Source organism: Tursiops truncatus, chromosome 17 (genome assembly GCF_011762595.2).
Source record: "Tursiops truncatus isolate mTurTru1 chromosome 17, mTurTru1.mat.Y, whole genome shotgun sequence".
Taxonomy (NCBI): Eukaryota; Metazoa; Chordata; class Mammalia; order Artiodactyla; family Delphinidae; genus Tursiops; species Tursiops truncatus.
In genome coordinates, this window is record NC_047050.1 from 51013425 (window position 1) to 51026604 (window position 13180).

The 13180-nt window shown below is 39.4% G+C and overlaps 1 protein-coding gene across 1 annotated transcript in view; it reads left to right on the forward strand.

Annotated features, from left to right (window-relative positions):
* TRHR (thyrotropin releasing hormone receptor) overlaps positions 1 to 13180 on the forward strand; it is a 562879-nt gene that overhangs the window by 461372 nt on the left and 88327 nt on the right. Inside the window, exon 8 of the mRNA XM_033842840.2 lies at positions 11989 to 12103. The gene's annotated coding sequence lies outside the window, so the exon portion shown is untranslated. The remainder of the gene's footprint in view (positions 1 to 11988; positions 12104 to 13180) is intronic.

The window sequence follows — 13180 nt, forward strand, 5'->3', positions numbered from 1 at the left end:
TGAAAAGATTGCAACAATACAAAGAAATTTCTGAAGGTTCAGTTCAAATTCTATTTAATAATTGAAAGAGAAGAAAGGAGGCCCCGATTTGAAGCTAAATTGTATGTTCCTTGATCTTTAAATTTTGTCTCATTCAAGATTTCTTGATTCTTTTTTTGTTTTGTTTCCTGGATCCCCTTGGACATAGCCTATACTCCCTTTCTCAGAATAATACTTTTAAAATAATAAAATAAAATAGGGTTTATAACTAAAAACTAATATATATATGGTAGGTAGAGGATAGATAGATTGATTCGTGGCTAGAGGCCACATACACATTCCACTCTAAGTAAAATTAAATTCCCAATACAATAAAATTCCCAAAGGACTTATTAGGAACAAGGTGGCCCCTAGGAGCAAGGGCAGATACAGCATCTATTGTATACTTTCCCTTAGCAGCTGACAGTGTCAGGTCAGGGTCAGGCATTGCTGGAACTGAGAAGCTCATTTCTTAATGTGCCACAATCCTTTTATAATAGTGGCTTTTACCTCAAGTTAGAAAGAATGTAAATAAGTAATCTATACCCTTAAAAGAAAATATTTACAAACCTCTGGGTCCCTCCTGGGTCCCATGCTGAGACTATATACCCAAATTGTATAGTGAACAAAGTCAATTCAATCCTATTGCTGGAACAGCAAACAGCACCAGGAAAATAATTTGTCCCATCACTCCTCAAGTTAGGTCAAAGCCTTGATATATGGGACAATCTGACGCTTACAGAATGACTGCAGCACTAGTTCTGTGTATAATATTTATTAACATTAGTTTAAAAGATAATTCCTCTGTTTAGAATATAAGAGTTTATTTAAAGTGCTTCATAAATTAACATTGATTTAAAGTAATCTAGAAAGAAGAATTTAAAGATATAAATCTTAGGGAACCGGTAAATCTAAGGTGTGGAAATATTCCTAATTTACATGCAATCTGGCCATCTATCGTATGTTTGAATTTACAATACACTATCTCATTATTATTTATAATAATAAATATATAATCATCCCATTATTAACTATAATAATAATGATAAATACTATATATTACTGCTATCACCATCACTGCCATCATTTTTACCATTACTTTTTATGAGCACTATGTACCAGGATTCTGCACCACCACATCTGCTGTGCTGAAAATTCAATCTTGTCCTTCAAGTTCTATAATGATGGGAACTCAGTACCTCCAGAGGCAGATGATTCTATCATTGTATAATCTTACTGTTGGAGATGTTTGATTAAAAGTTCAAAATTAAACTATAAATAAAATGTAAGTTCAGTCCTTCAAAATGTACTCTGGAGCAGAATATAAGAAAAAAAATAATTCTATTTGAAAATAAAGGAAATTGCGCACTCTTTCTTGATCCACAGCTCATTTACTTAGGTTTAATGTCCAATATTTGTTTTTGAAGCCATTTAAAAGCTAACCCCTTATAATGATAGAACACATAATGCAAAATAATATGACAGTCAGGGGTTCTGTAGACTTGTTTTCCAGGAAAACTCCCATATTGAAAACACACAGACTTTCACATGGCATTCACATGGCCACCAGGGAAGCCCTATCCATCTTTAAATTAATACCTTTTGAGAAAAATTCTTTCACCAGTTTGAATCTGCATAACCCTGCATAGTCTCATTTAAAACGTCACCATCATGTCTCCATATTGACTACGCAAATAGTCTTTAAAAACACAATCTTTCGGGCTTTCTTGGTGGCGCAGTGGTTGCGAGTCCGCCTGCCGATGCAGCGGACACAGGTTTGTACCTCGGTTTGGAAAGATCCCACATGCCGTGGAGCGGCTGCGCCCGTGAGCCATGGCCGCTGAGCCTGCGCGTCCGGAGCCTGTGCTCTGCAACGGGAGAGGCCACAACAGTGAGAGGCCCGCGTACCGCAAAAAATAATAATAATAATAATAATTGTAACAATGAAGTAAACGTTTATGACCAATTAGATGCATGTGGAAAAGGGAAAAAAACTGTGACTAAGTTTAAGGTTTGTAGCTTGGGAGACTGGATAAATATACAAATGACATTAACTGGAATAGAAGGTGTGAGAGATAAGATTTTGGACAAGTATGTCAGTTTCTGTTTTAGAGTATAGAATTCGAGATATCTTCAGGATATCTAGGTGGAAATTCCCAAAAGTCATTGAGAAACTGAGCCCTGGCACACAAGAAAGGGTATGTGGTCCAGGGTGTACATTGGTCTCAATGTGCAATATAACTCACAAACATACTATTTCTTCATAGAAACACAATGTATCAAAAAAGTTGAGTTGTTTTAGAATCTTATTAACATGACAAGCAGAATTGTGCTAATACTCTCTCATTCCTGCCTCTCGTAGGAAACTTTACCTAAACCAAGAAATATGTGTACTATCTCTGATCAGCCCATTATATGCATTTACCCCTTGAATTACCTTGATGTTTATGTACATGTTTGTCTTTACTAGCTCTGTCTATGCTATTATCAACTAGCACAAAATCTCTTCCCCTCCAAGAAATTAAATTCTGCTTATTTTTTCCTCTAAGGAAATGGTTCCAAATGAATATTTTGTCCACCAAGGTGCTTGACATGCTTTTCACGGGAACTAGTACAGCCCACAGTGTGTGGGTTCTTAGTAGCTGCTGGTGGCCATCCTATGTTGCTGTTATTCAGGCCAGAAAAATGACTTATCATTTGTTTCCTTATATTACTTCCAAGGGGCCCCAATGTTGTGGCTGAGAGCAGGTGCCCTACTGTGTTTCTGATGAGTTTTATCAAAAAGAGTATAATTCTGCTAGCCTCAATTAGAGACAGACCTGTTCCTTGCTTCTCTCTTCTCTGATCTGAAGTAGGACTTGAAAAGAGGTGACTCACATAGTTCTTATCTTCAGCTACCTCTGCCATCTATCAATGTTAGAGAGAACAGTTAAAAACAAAGCAAAACAAAACAGAAACTCCAGAATGTTATAGCATGTTAGAATTTGCAAATTCCTTTCTATCATAAACAGAGTCTATAACTGACCGTATAAGAGAGAACCGTAAACTCAGAACCATCAGGCCAGTTCAACATGCTGCCATCTTTTTATTTGGGAAGGACAGCTTATTTCTAGTAAATTTGAACTTGACTCTTTTTGGGTTGGATTTGAGCTCTCCAGTGTGCCACAGTCCCCACCAATCCCTGTTTTTTAATACCTGGCTGCATCACATATTTAATTTGGAAGTGCAAACAAAGCTCTAATTCTGGAACTACTTGTCTTCATTGGTATCATTTAAACAACTGTGACAGAATAAATCCCATATTTAAGTTTACCTTTCCCCAGGCAAAAATTAACTGCACAGAACTTAGCATAGTATCTAGCACAGAGTAGTCCATCAATACTTATTTTTTGAATGAGTGAATTTATTTGACTCTTAGATAGCCTTCAGGTCTGGACGAACTTTTTTGGTTCAGCCAAATTTGCACAGAAGATATCAGAGCCTGTAGATTTTTCTAACATCTTTGGTAGGTATTGAACAGGGCTAGACAGCTAGCCCTGTCTTTGAAACTTACACTGTATTTTTTATATTTAAGAAACCTCCTGTGAAGTGAAGAACATAACATGTGATGTGTCTAAATATTCACTCTTTATCTGTAAAGTTCTAGTATATATTTTCTCATTGAATTCTAGCAAAACCATGTTGAGTATGTATTAATGTACCTGTTTTATATTGGATGAAATTGAAGTTCAGAGATATTGAGGAATTTTCTCACAGCTCACACAGTCACTAAATAGCCAAATAGGACTTCAAACTTAGACAGGTCTTTTGTTTTTTTTCCCCAAGGACGGTTATGCTCCTTTTGTTTTTCTGATTAATTAGAATAGTTATGTCCAGGCTCTTTGATAAGAGGACACATCCTAAATGTTACCTGACCTGTTAGGGTAGACTTGAGGATGTGAAGAAAGGCAGATCTATCCATCCATCCACTCTATAACTCACCCTTCCACATACCCATCACAGACAAGGTGATGAGAATTCCTCTCCTGATTTCTACTTCTCTCAGCCTTCATGTTTTTGGACTTCTTCCCTGTTTTTCAGATTCTGAAGAAAGTTTTAACCACTTGCCCCTGTATAAGACAAGTTTATACTATGAGGGAGGTTGTGAAAGGGAGCAAAGATGTAGTTTGTTCCAGGCTCTGTCTTTTCTAGGACTATCTCTGGACCTCTCATAGAAAATAACTAATGTCAAGAGAAAATATTGAAAAAACAGAAGTGTTTCAACTACCTGGTTTTAAATAACTCAGAAGGATTGGAATTCAACCATATTACAGGATAAGCTAGGGTTGCAATATTTAGTTGAAAGCCTGGATCACATGCACATGTAAATGTGAATTCAGTCCCACAGTTGTCTCTACCATTAAGCGTTCCTTTTAGAGCACTGGTGTTGCCCATTAAGAAAATCCCGTTCATAAGAAGGAAGGTGGTAACTCAAAATGTATCTGTTAAAAAAATATTTTGGACCAATTTTACTACGTTAATTCTTTCTTACAGATTACAGTAATATACCAAATTGAACTCCATAGTCAATGTTTCCACACTCAAAGAACTGATTTGGATCCATTAGCTCTATTCTAACCTTTTAGCTATATAATTTCTCAACTGGATCATAGGTGGGTGCCTAAATACTCCTTCAGGTCTAATGAATGGTCTTTTAGACCATTCTTAAATGCAACTGGTTTCCATACATTTAGACTAATACCTCAAAAACTAGAGAGTAAAAATAATGAATGCTGAGAATTGGATTCTTAAAAAAGAACTCGAAAGTCCATGCCAGGTTATTTTAGGTGTATCTGCTGGTAACAGAGAAGAGGGTACAGAGGGCTATTGGGCATGCAAGCCTTCCTAAAATGGAGTTTATTAAGCCACATTCATAACTATTAAAGTTACGGTGACGGGGTTTATTGATGGGGCCTCTTTAGAAATTATGTGAAACTGTGCAGTCTATTTAGCAAAATCTCATAGAATATTCTTAAAAATGAGATAAAGACTGAATCTGAAGAAAAAGTACAGTTGGTACAGCAACTGTGATGAAAATATGAACACTGAAGCTTTTCTCTCAGTCTCTCAACTCAGATGCATTTAACCACAGGCCATGTTTTCCCAGGATAATTTCCTACTAGGTCCCAGAGGGGCAGCCTTGCAGCATTTAGTTATCATTGCTTCAAACACTTCATCAAATGTAGAGAGACAAGATTTGATCATTTAAAACCATATATATTTGGTTGTAGTATTATATATAATTGTATTATATAATTTTATATATATGTATATATATCATATATATATATATATATATCATAAAGCAAGCTTATTTGTCAAAATATCTCTGCTTTATTTTGATTTTTCACCAGAACATACTATCTGAACCATACATATATCAATATGACTTTGCTTCTGTTCTACTAGAGAAGGGTACTCTTGAACCAAAACCTCCAGTACATAAAATGAACCCTGCTTTAATTCTTCCTAGATCCTCACAAAAAGAGCCTTCCTTTAAACAGGCTGATCTATTTCATGAAGTCAAATTTTCCAAAGAACTGTGGTCAGTACTTTACAACCAGTGTTTCGTTTAATCTTCACAAAAATCCATTAAGTATCATGCCATTCAAAAATGTTGAACGTATGGCACAGAGAGATCTAAACAGTTTGTATCAAGAAATAAAGGGCAGAGTTTTATTAACTGAACATTCAAAGTAAACCATGTACTTTTAACCATGAAGCTGTAGCGACTTCTTAGAAGAAGTTTAGACTGTGAGAAGCGGTGAAGCCCCTTGAACATCCCCACAGGGAAATGCAAGAACAGCAGCTAAGACTGCAGCACAAGAAGAAAATTCTTTAGAGAGGCTTCTGGTTGGGTAACCAGATGTTAGATGTGACTTTTCTTGTGGTCTGGGAACGCTGGCCAACCTCCAGACACCATGAGCAATAAGCACCTGACCATCTATGCATGAGCTGCCGAGAGACTCTGACTCCAATTTTGTGATGCTGAGCCCAGAGCTCATCTCCAGGGTATATAAAGGGGAAGCGTGTGATAAAGTTGGTTTCAAGAGCCATGGAGATGATTTCCTTAGAGGAGAGTTGTGAGATTGTTGCCAGACTTCACTGCCACTGCCCGTCTCAAGCCGTATGAGGGTGATTTCAAAGGAGCCACTCTAAGACTTAGCAACAGATCTCCAGAAAAATCAAAGTCTAAATGTGGGAGGCTGGCCAGGGATACACAGTCTGCAGTAAAATGGGCTTCCGTTGGAGCTGTCTACACTTCCCTAACAATGTGACTGATGTGGACCCTATGACAGGAGCAGGGCTCGAATAGCCTGTAAACTCCCAGGGGGATATGTTGATCCCAGGTACAGTACAGAGCAGCCAGCCTGTGGAGGAATTGCCTACACCAAGAGAACTGCTGGAGAGACCCCCAGAGGAGGAGAACACGTCCAAATACTCACTGAAGCACCAATCGAGAAAGAATGATTAGGTAGCTGACATCCTGGAAGGCGTAAGTGATGGATGAAAGTATACTTATCCAAAGCTCCCTCTCCTTTTCTCCTCCGTGCTGCAGCCCTTCCCTTCCCTTCCAGCCTTCGATACAGAATTATGAATGAGAGCAGAAAGCAGCCAAGCAGTCTTGGGAAAAGATGGAGAAGCAGCTAACCATGCCCTCTCCTCCACTGCAGGTCACTAGCCAGAGCTGAGCCCAACAGGTGGGTTGGCATGGAGTGTAGAAGTTTTAAATTGAAGGAAGGTTTGAAATTCTAACATTAGGTTAGATCGGACAGCTTATTATCTTAAAAATTAAGACTCTTCATGTTACACTTTAGAACTAGCATGGAAGCCACGGAACCTATTTAAATTTCATTCAAGAGCAGGAGAAAAACAAGCCAATAGAGTAGGTTTGCAGATGCAGTGGTATGGAAAAAGGAAACTGATAAAATACACCCCCTAAAAATGATAGCTTATTTTAGAAACTGGCTAGAATTAAAGCAAATCCTTAGTCAATCCTTTTTATACCAAGACTCCAGTTCTGCTCTTGGTCACCTGACCAGTCCCACCACCACTAGATTTGGTTCTTGACTTTGCCTAGCTCCTTCCCTTGTATTCTGTATTCCTTTATATATCCCTGAGTCCCAGATTTGGTTTTTTGGCTCACTGTCTGTCCTTGAACACAACCGCTACCCCCACCCCAATGCCTCTGCTGCCTGTTTCCATTCATTTCAGGGTTTAAGGTGAACTCCAAAATCAAATCCATTATTCCCATTATTGACCCATATTTGGGGGTGAGCTGAGTTCCTGGTCTCAACTCCTTCAGTTTTCCTCTGTCCCAGAGAATTCATTAATTGGACTGTTCCCAGCCATGATCAGACAAATGGCATTCAAGTAATAAATACAAACTGACCCAATCAGCACAATAACCTGCTCAACCTCCCATCAATGAGGGATATGTATAATTCCTTCAGAATCATTTTCTAATACATTTTCCCACTTGGTTTTCTTATTAGTGTATTATTTCATTTATTCTATGAGAAGAGTTCCCTGTGCACCTTTTTTTTTTTTTTTTTTTTGCAGTACGCGGGCCTCTCACTGTTGTGGCCTCTCCCATTGCGGAGCACAGGCTCCGGACGCACAGGCCCAGCGGCCATAGCTCATGGACCCAGCTGCTCCGCGGCATAGTGGGATCTTCATGGACCGGGGCACGAACCCATATCCGCTGCATCGGCAGGCGGACTCTCAACCACTGCGCCACCAGGGAAGCCCCCTGTGCACCTGTAGATAAACAAATATTTACCACTTACTTAGCCCCGGCAGTAGGCTAATACCTTTTATATAATCAATTCTAATCCTCACCATACCATCTTGTTCAAGTAGGTATTATTTTATCTTCCATGCAGATAAGGACATTAGCTCACAGAGTTTTAATGACTGGCCCAAGAATGATGCAATTAGAACTCAACTCCATATTTTTCTGCTCCAGAAAGAACTAGAATTTGGCAAAATCATGATTTAGAAATAATGTGGTACAGATGTTGGGAGGATCATAGTCAAGTTCCAAAAGGCATATTAGGGATTCATGAAGAATACTTCAAAATATTAACTGAGGAATGAGATGGATAAAGACAGACAGAGGGAGAGAGCTTGGCTCTGGCTAAGAGCCCAGCAGTAGAAACCGCCAGACACTATAAATTAAAGCCAACACTTGGACTTGTCCCTGACTGTGGACAGATATCCATGTGGAGCAGCACGAGAGGGATGGAGTCCGCTTAACCTGATGCCTGTGTTGTTCTACGGGCACTGGTTGGAACTTCAAGATTCGTTCTCTAACAGAGCATAGCAGGGCACACAGTCAAAGGCGCCCACTCCAAACTCAAACTGAGTGCTTCTAAGTGATAGATGAAGGGAGCTTTGAAGGCAGATAAGAAGCAGGACTTTGCTTTCTTCTCACAGGCTTCTTGCTATTTCAACCATGTGATTGCACTCCACTTTGGAGCCTAGCTGGGGAGAACCATACTGGTCATTGTATGTTAACAGAGAATTTCATAGAATATATGAACCTTCTCAGTGTTACATGTGATGTTTCTCTATGGTACCCACAGTGGGTGTTCACTGAGAGTAACATTTTCTGCTCCAGCTGCAATTATGAGAGAGTGTGGTGTGGGCAGGAAAGGACATTCAGGAGTCCAGCGATACATTTGCAAGTTGTTTCAGTGGCTACCAAACATTTGTGATCCTGGATATAAATCCTGCAACGACAAATCTCTTTACCCATGATCTTTATAATCAGTGACAGCTGTAACTCAGTACTGTATTTCAGATATGAATTCAAAAAGTATTAATAAGGCACATGAGCCATGCACTAGGTACAGAAATGAACAAAATAGACACAAATCTTGAACTTCACCATCAGCTTTCTGGCTACCAAATAAAATTCAGCAGAATACTAGTCCACTATAGATTTTTCTTGGTAATAATATTAATAGTAAAATTTACAATTACATTTGAGCAACACAATAAAATAGTACTGGATCATAGCCCAAAGTATAAAATAAATATCCATAGTCTATGTTGATATAAATAAATGATTGAATAAATAAATAAGTGGGGGTGAGTAGACAAATCTCCCATGAAGAAGAATTCCAAATAAATTATGTCAATACTCCACCCTCAAGGACATGGAACGTAACACCCAACTACTTAAGTATGGGCTGCTCGTAGTGACTTCCTTCCGAAGAACACGGTATGGAAAGGGGATAAAAAAGAGTAACTTTCCAGTGGCAAAACCTGACAAACACTACATCAGCCAGGTGGTCGAGGTTAACACCAACAGGGATGAGTTGTGCCGATAGTACGTACCCTTGCTATGAGGTGATGAAGATGACACTTCACCTCTTCAGTCTTCCCCCGAAACGCATAACCGCAATCTAATTATAACAAATCCCGGATGAGGGACATTCTGCAAAATACTCACCCAGTCCTTCCTAAAGCTGGCAAGGTCATCAAAAATAAGCAAAGTCTGAGAACTGTCACCGTCAAAAGGAGTCTAAAGAGTCATAATGGCTAAATGTTATGCAGTACCATGGGGTGAGATCCTAGAACAAGGAACAAGAAAAAGGACATTACATAACAACTAAGAAAATGTTAATAAAATGCGTACTTTAGTTAATAATAATGTATTGGCTCATTAATTGTAATAAATGTAGAAGAAACTAGGTGGAGGTATATGAGAACTCTATGTACTATCTTCACAGTTTTTTTTAGAAAATCTAAAACTATCCTAAAATAAGTAGTTTATTTAAAAAACTAATTACTTTGAACTCTCTTTATAGTTTCCAAGTTACTTTCATATTCATTAACTTACCCTAACTTCATAAATTCAATGAAGAATTGATCCCTCCATTGTGCCAAGTACTCTTCTAGACACACAGAAACACAGTCCCTAATCCAAAGAGTGTATAATCTAGCATTGAATGTGGATAGGAGGATTGGCCTGGCTAGTGTTATAAATGCCCATTTTACAGGGAACTCTAAACAGTGGCTTAGAGATGCTGAGATTAGCCAAAACTACATAGCTTTTAAGAGTCAGAGCAAGAGCTCAATAGTAGGTGTTACAACTACAAATGTATTTCTTTCCCCATTAAAATAAATTTATAACTGGGGGAAATACTGTTTTACCTGAGAGGCTCCATCATAACATGGATTTCTAAGACCATGTTAGCATGGGTACCAGTTGGTAAAGGTAAGTTTTTTATTTTGTGTCATTGTCCCCTGGGGAGTTGAGTATGGTCTCTCAGGTTCAGACTTCGTACAGTTCTTTTCACTGAAACTTCTTAATTGACGTGAAACAAAAAGACTTGAATTTAGTACCATACTCTATGGTCTGTGTATATCAATCCTTTCATCAAATGACATTTCTATCGAGTTGAATTCAGATATGCTCTGGAATTCATTTACTTCAAAAGTCCAAGTGCAGGCTTCCCTGGTGGCACAGTGGTTGGGAGTCCGCCTGCCGATGCGGGGGACATGGGTTCGTGCCCCGGTCCGGAAGGATCCCACGTGCCGCGGAGTGGCTGGGCCCGTGAGCCATGGCCGCTGAGCCTGCGCATCCAGAGCCTGTGCTCCACAAGGGGAGAGGCCACAACAGTGAGAGGCCCGCGTACCGAAAAAAAAAAAAAAAAAAAAAAAAAGTCCAAGTGCTTAACTTCCAAGTTTTTGTTTTCAATGATGGAAGAGCAGTGTAACATAAAGGAAATACCACTGGCTTGGAATTAGAAGACATAGATTCAAATTACAGCTCTAACATTGACTAGTTTCATCATTTTGATCAAGTTAATATCCTTTCTCAGTAATAATTTCTTCCATCTATAAAATGGGAACAATATCATTTACTTAGAGGTGTTTAAAGTATTAAATAAATGTACGTGTGTGACTTTCCAAGTACAAAACCTGATACAAAGTAGGGGTTCAATAAGCCTTAGTACTGGAAATTTGCTAGGGAATGAGTTACATGATCCAGGGTGAGGGAGGGAAGAAAAACAAGGGGAATGGGATAAAGATAAGAAAGTCTACATTATAGAATTGTCCAGAAGAAATGCTCATCAGACATGTAGAACACAAATATGTTTTCCCTCCTCCTGCCCAAACTGAGACCTCCTGCTATGTCACAAAAACATGCTAACAGGATAATTTGAATTGGCACGGATCTCTTGACAAGTGTTGGGATTCTCTGAACACTTGAGGCCCAGAAGGTAATCCAGAGTGCTTGAAAATATTTCTGTCAGAACAAGAGCAAGTAATTTCTTACTCATGCCTGACATCTTGGCAAATTGCATAATACATTGTGCTAATCTAGAGGATGAGCCTTTTGAATAATAACTCTTGTTCTCATGACAGTTCAATACAGCTACATCCAAAAGTAGTATCAGAAGGTTGTATAAGTGCTTCCTGTAAGTTAAATGTGATTAAATCCCAGACTTTCTACATTATAAATGGTGTTTCTTGATGTTCCTTAAAACTAAAATATACAAAGAGAATAAAATCCTATGTACCTGGTCTTGTGGTGAAGGCCCCTAAACGTTGTCTCTGCAGCCTCCAGCTTCTCCCATCTTCTTCACTGTGAGGGAGATGGTCAGCAATGGGAGACGACTTGGAGGGCATCCCTCTCCTTGAAGAGGGTGGGAAAGAGGGCTTCCAAAGGCCTTTTCCTTGCCTCTGATTCCCTGATCCCTGGCACTTTTCCCTTTAATACATTCTTCTGACCTTTAGCATCTGCTGCATAATGTTTGGACTCTGAAATTTTACTACCCATTTTTCTGTTTGGAAGTTGCTGTATTTAGTTTAAATGTTGAATTTATTCTCTGTATGCAAGTTCTAGAGCTCTAGGCCATGAACATTTTCAAAATAAATCATCTCGATAATAAACGTGAATAATTTCCATTGTAGGTAATGATCTGTGTGGCTGAGGGCTGCCAAGCTGAGCCCCAGATCAACCTCCGGAACTGTTTTGAAGACCTAATATGTACAGTGGCATTACTGGTACTGATCCCAGCCATATGAGGTCAGTGTTTCAATTTTCCTTGTCAGCAGCTTCTTTGGCAGGACAAAGTATGCAAGGTTTGCCAAAGCTAACATATCAGGTAGCTGGGCCTCCAAACAGATGTGTTCCCATTTCCTGTTCTTCTCTCTTTGTCTTTCATTGGCAATTTCTATATGTGTACCAAGCCAAATTGTGATACTTACTCGGATGTGCTCAAAACCCATTGTAGTCCTTGGCCATATGTGACTGAACTTGAGAGTGGAATCTGGCCCATAGTTTGAAGTGGTTGGAAAAATTTAAGGCTCCTTATCCTATGCCTGAATTATCAGTTTAATCTTTTCTAGTGTTATCAGGGAAGCTGAGAGTTAGGGGAGAAAAGGTAGTGGAAATGAGCATTACCTGAACTACCTAAAGTTTTGCAAAGACCTAGATTCATGATATCTAAAGTTTTAGTCCATGCACCAGCTAAATGGCTGCATCAAAATTACCTGATATGGGGCTTCCCTGGTGGTGCAGTGGTTGAGGGTCCGCCTGCCGATGCAGGGCACACGGGTTCGTGCCCCGGTCCGGGAAGATCCCACATGCCACGGAGCGGCTGGGTCTGTGAGCCATGGCTGCTGAGCCTGTGCGTCCGGAGCCTGTGCTCCACAATGGGAGAGGCCACAAGAGTGAGAGGTCTGCGTACCGCAAAAAAAAAAAAAAATTACCTGATATGGTTGCTAACAACACTAATTTCCTGACCCTTCAGCAAACCTACAGAATCAGATTTTCCAGTGGTGGGACCCTGGAATCTGTACATTATTTAAGCTTTAGATTATCAGCCAGGTTTAGGATTCGCTGAGAAGGTTCTCTTTGACCCAAAGCATTCCTAAAATGTCTAAACCTGGCTTAGGTTATCACTGATCTGGATCTTTCCCAGGGCTCAGTTTTCATCTATAGCAGGGTTATAGCACCACAGTAGATCTTTAAATCTTCCCAGTTTGTCCCAGGACTAGCGTCAACTCCTGGAGAAGAAAAAGGCCTAAATGGGAAATGGAACAACTCATCACTGAGCACCTGTTACCTACCAGGTTCTATTTGAGGGTTTTCCATGTGTAA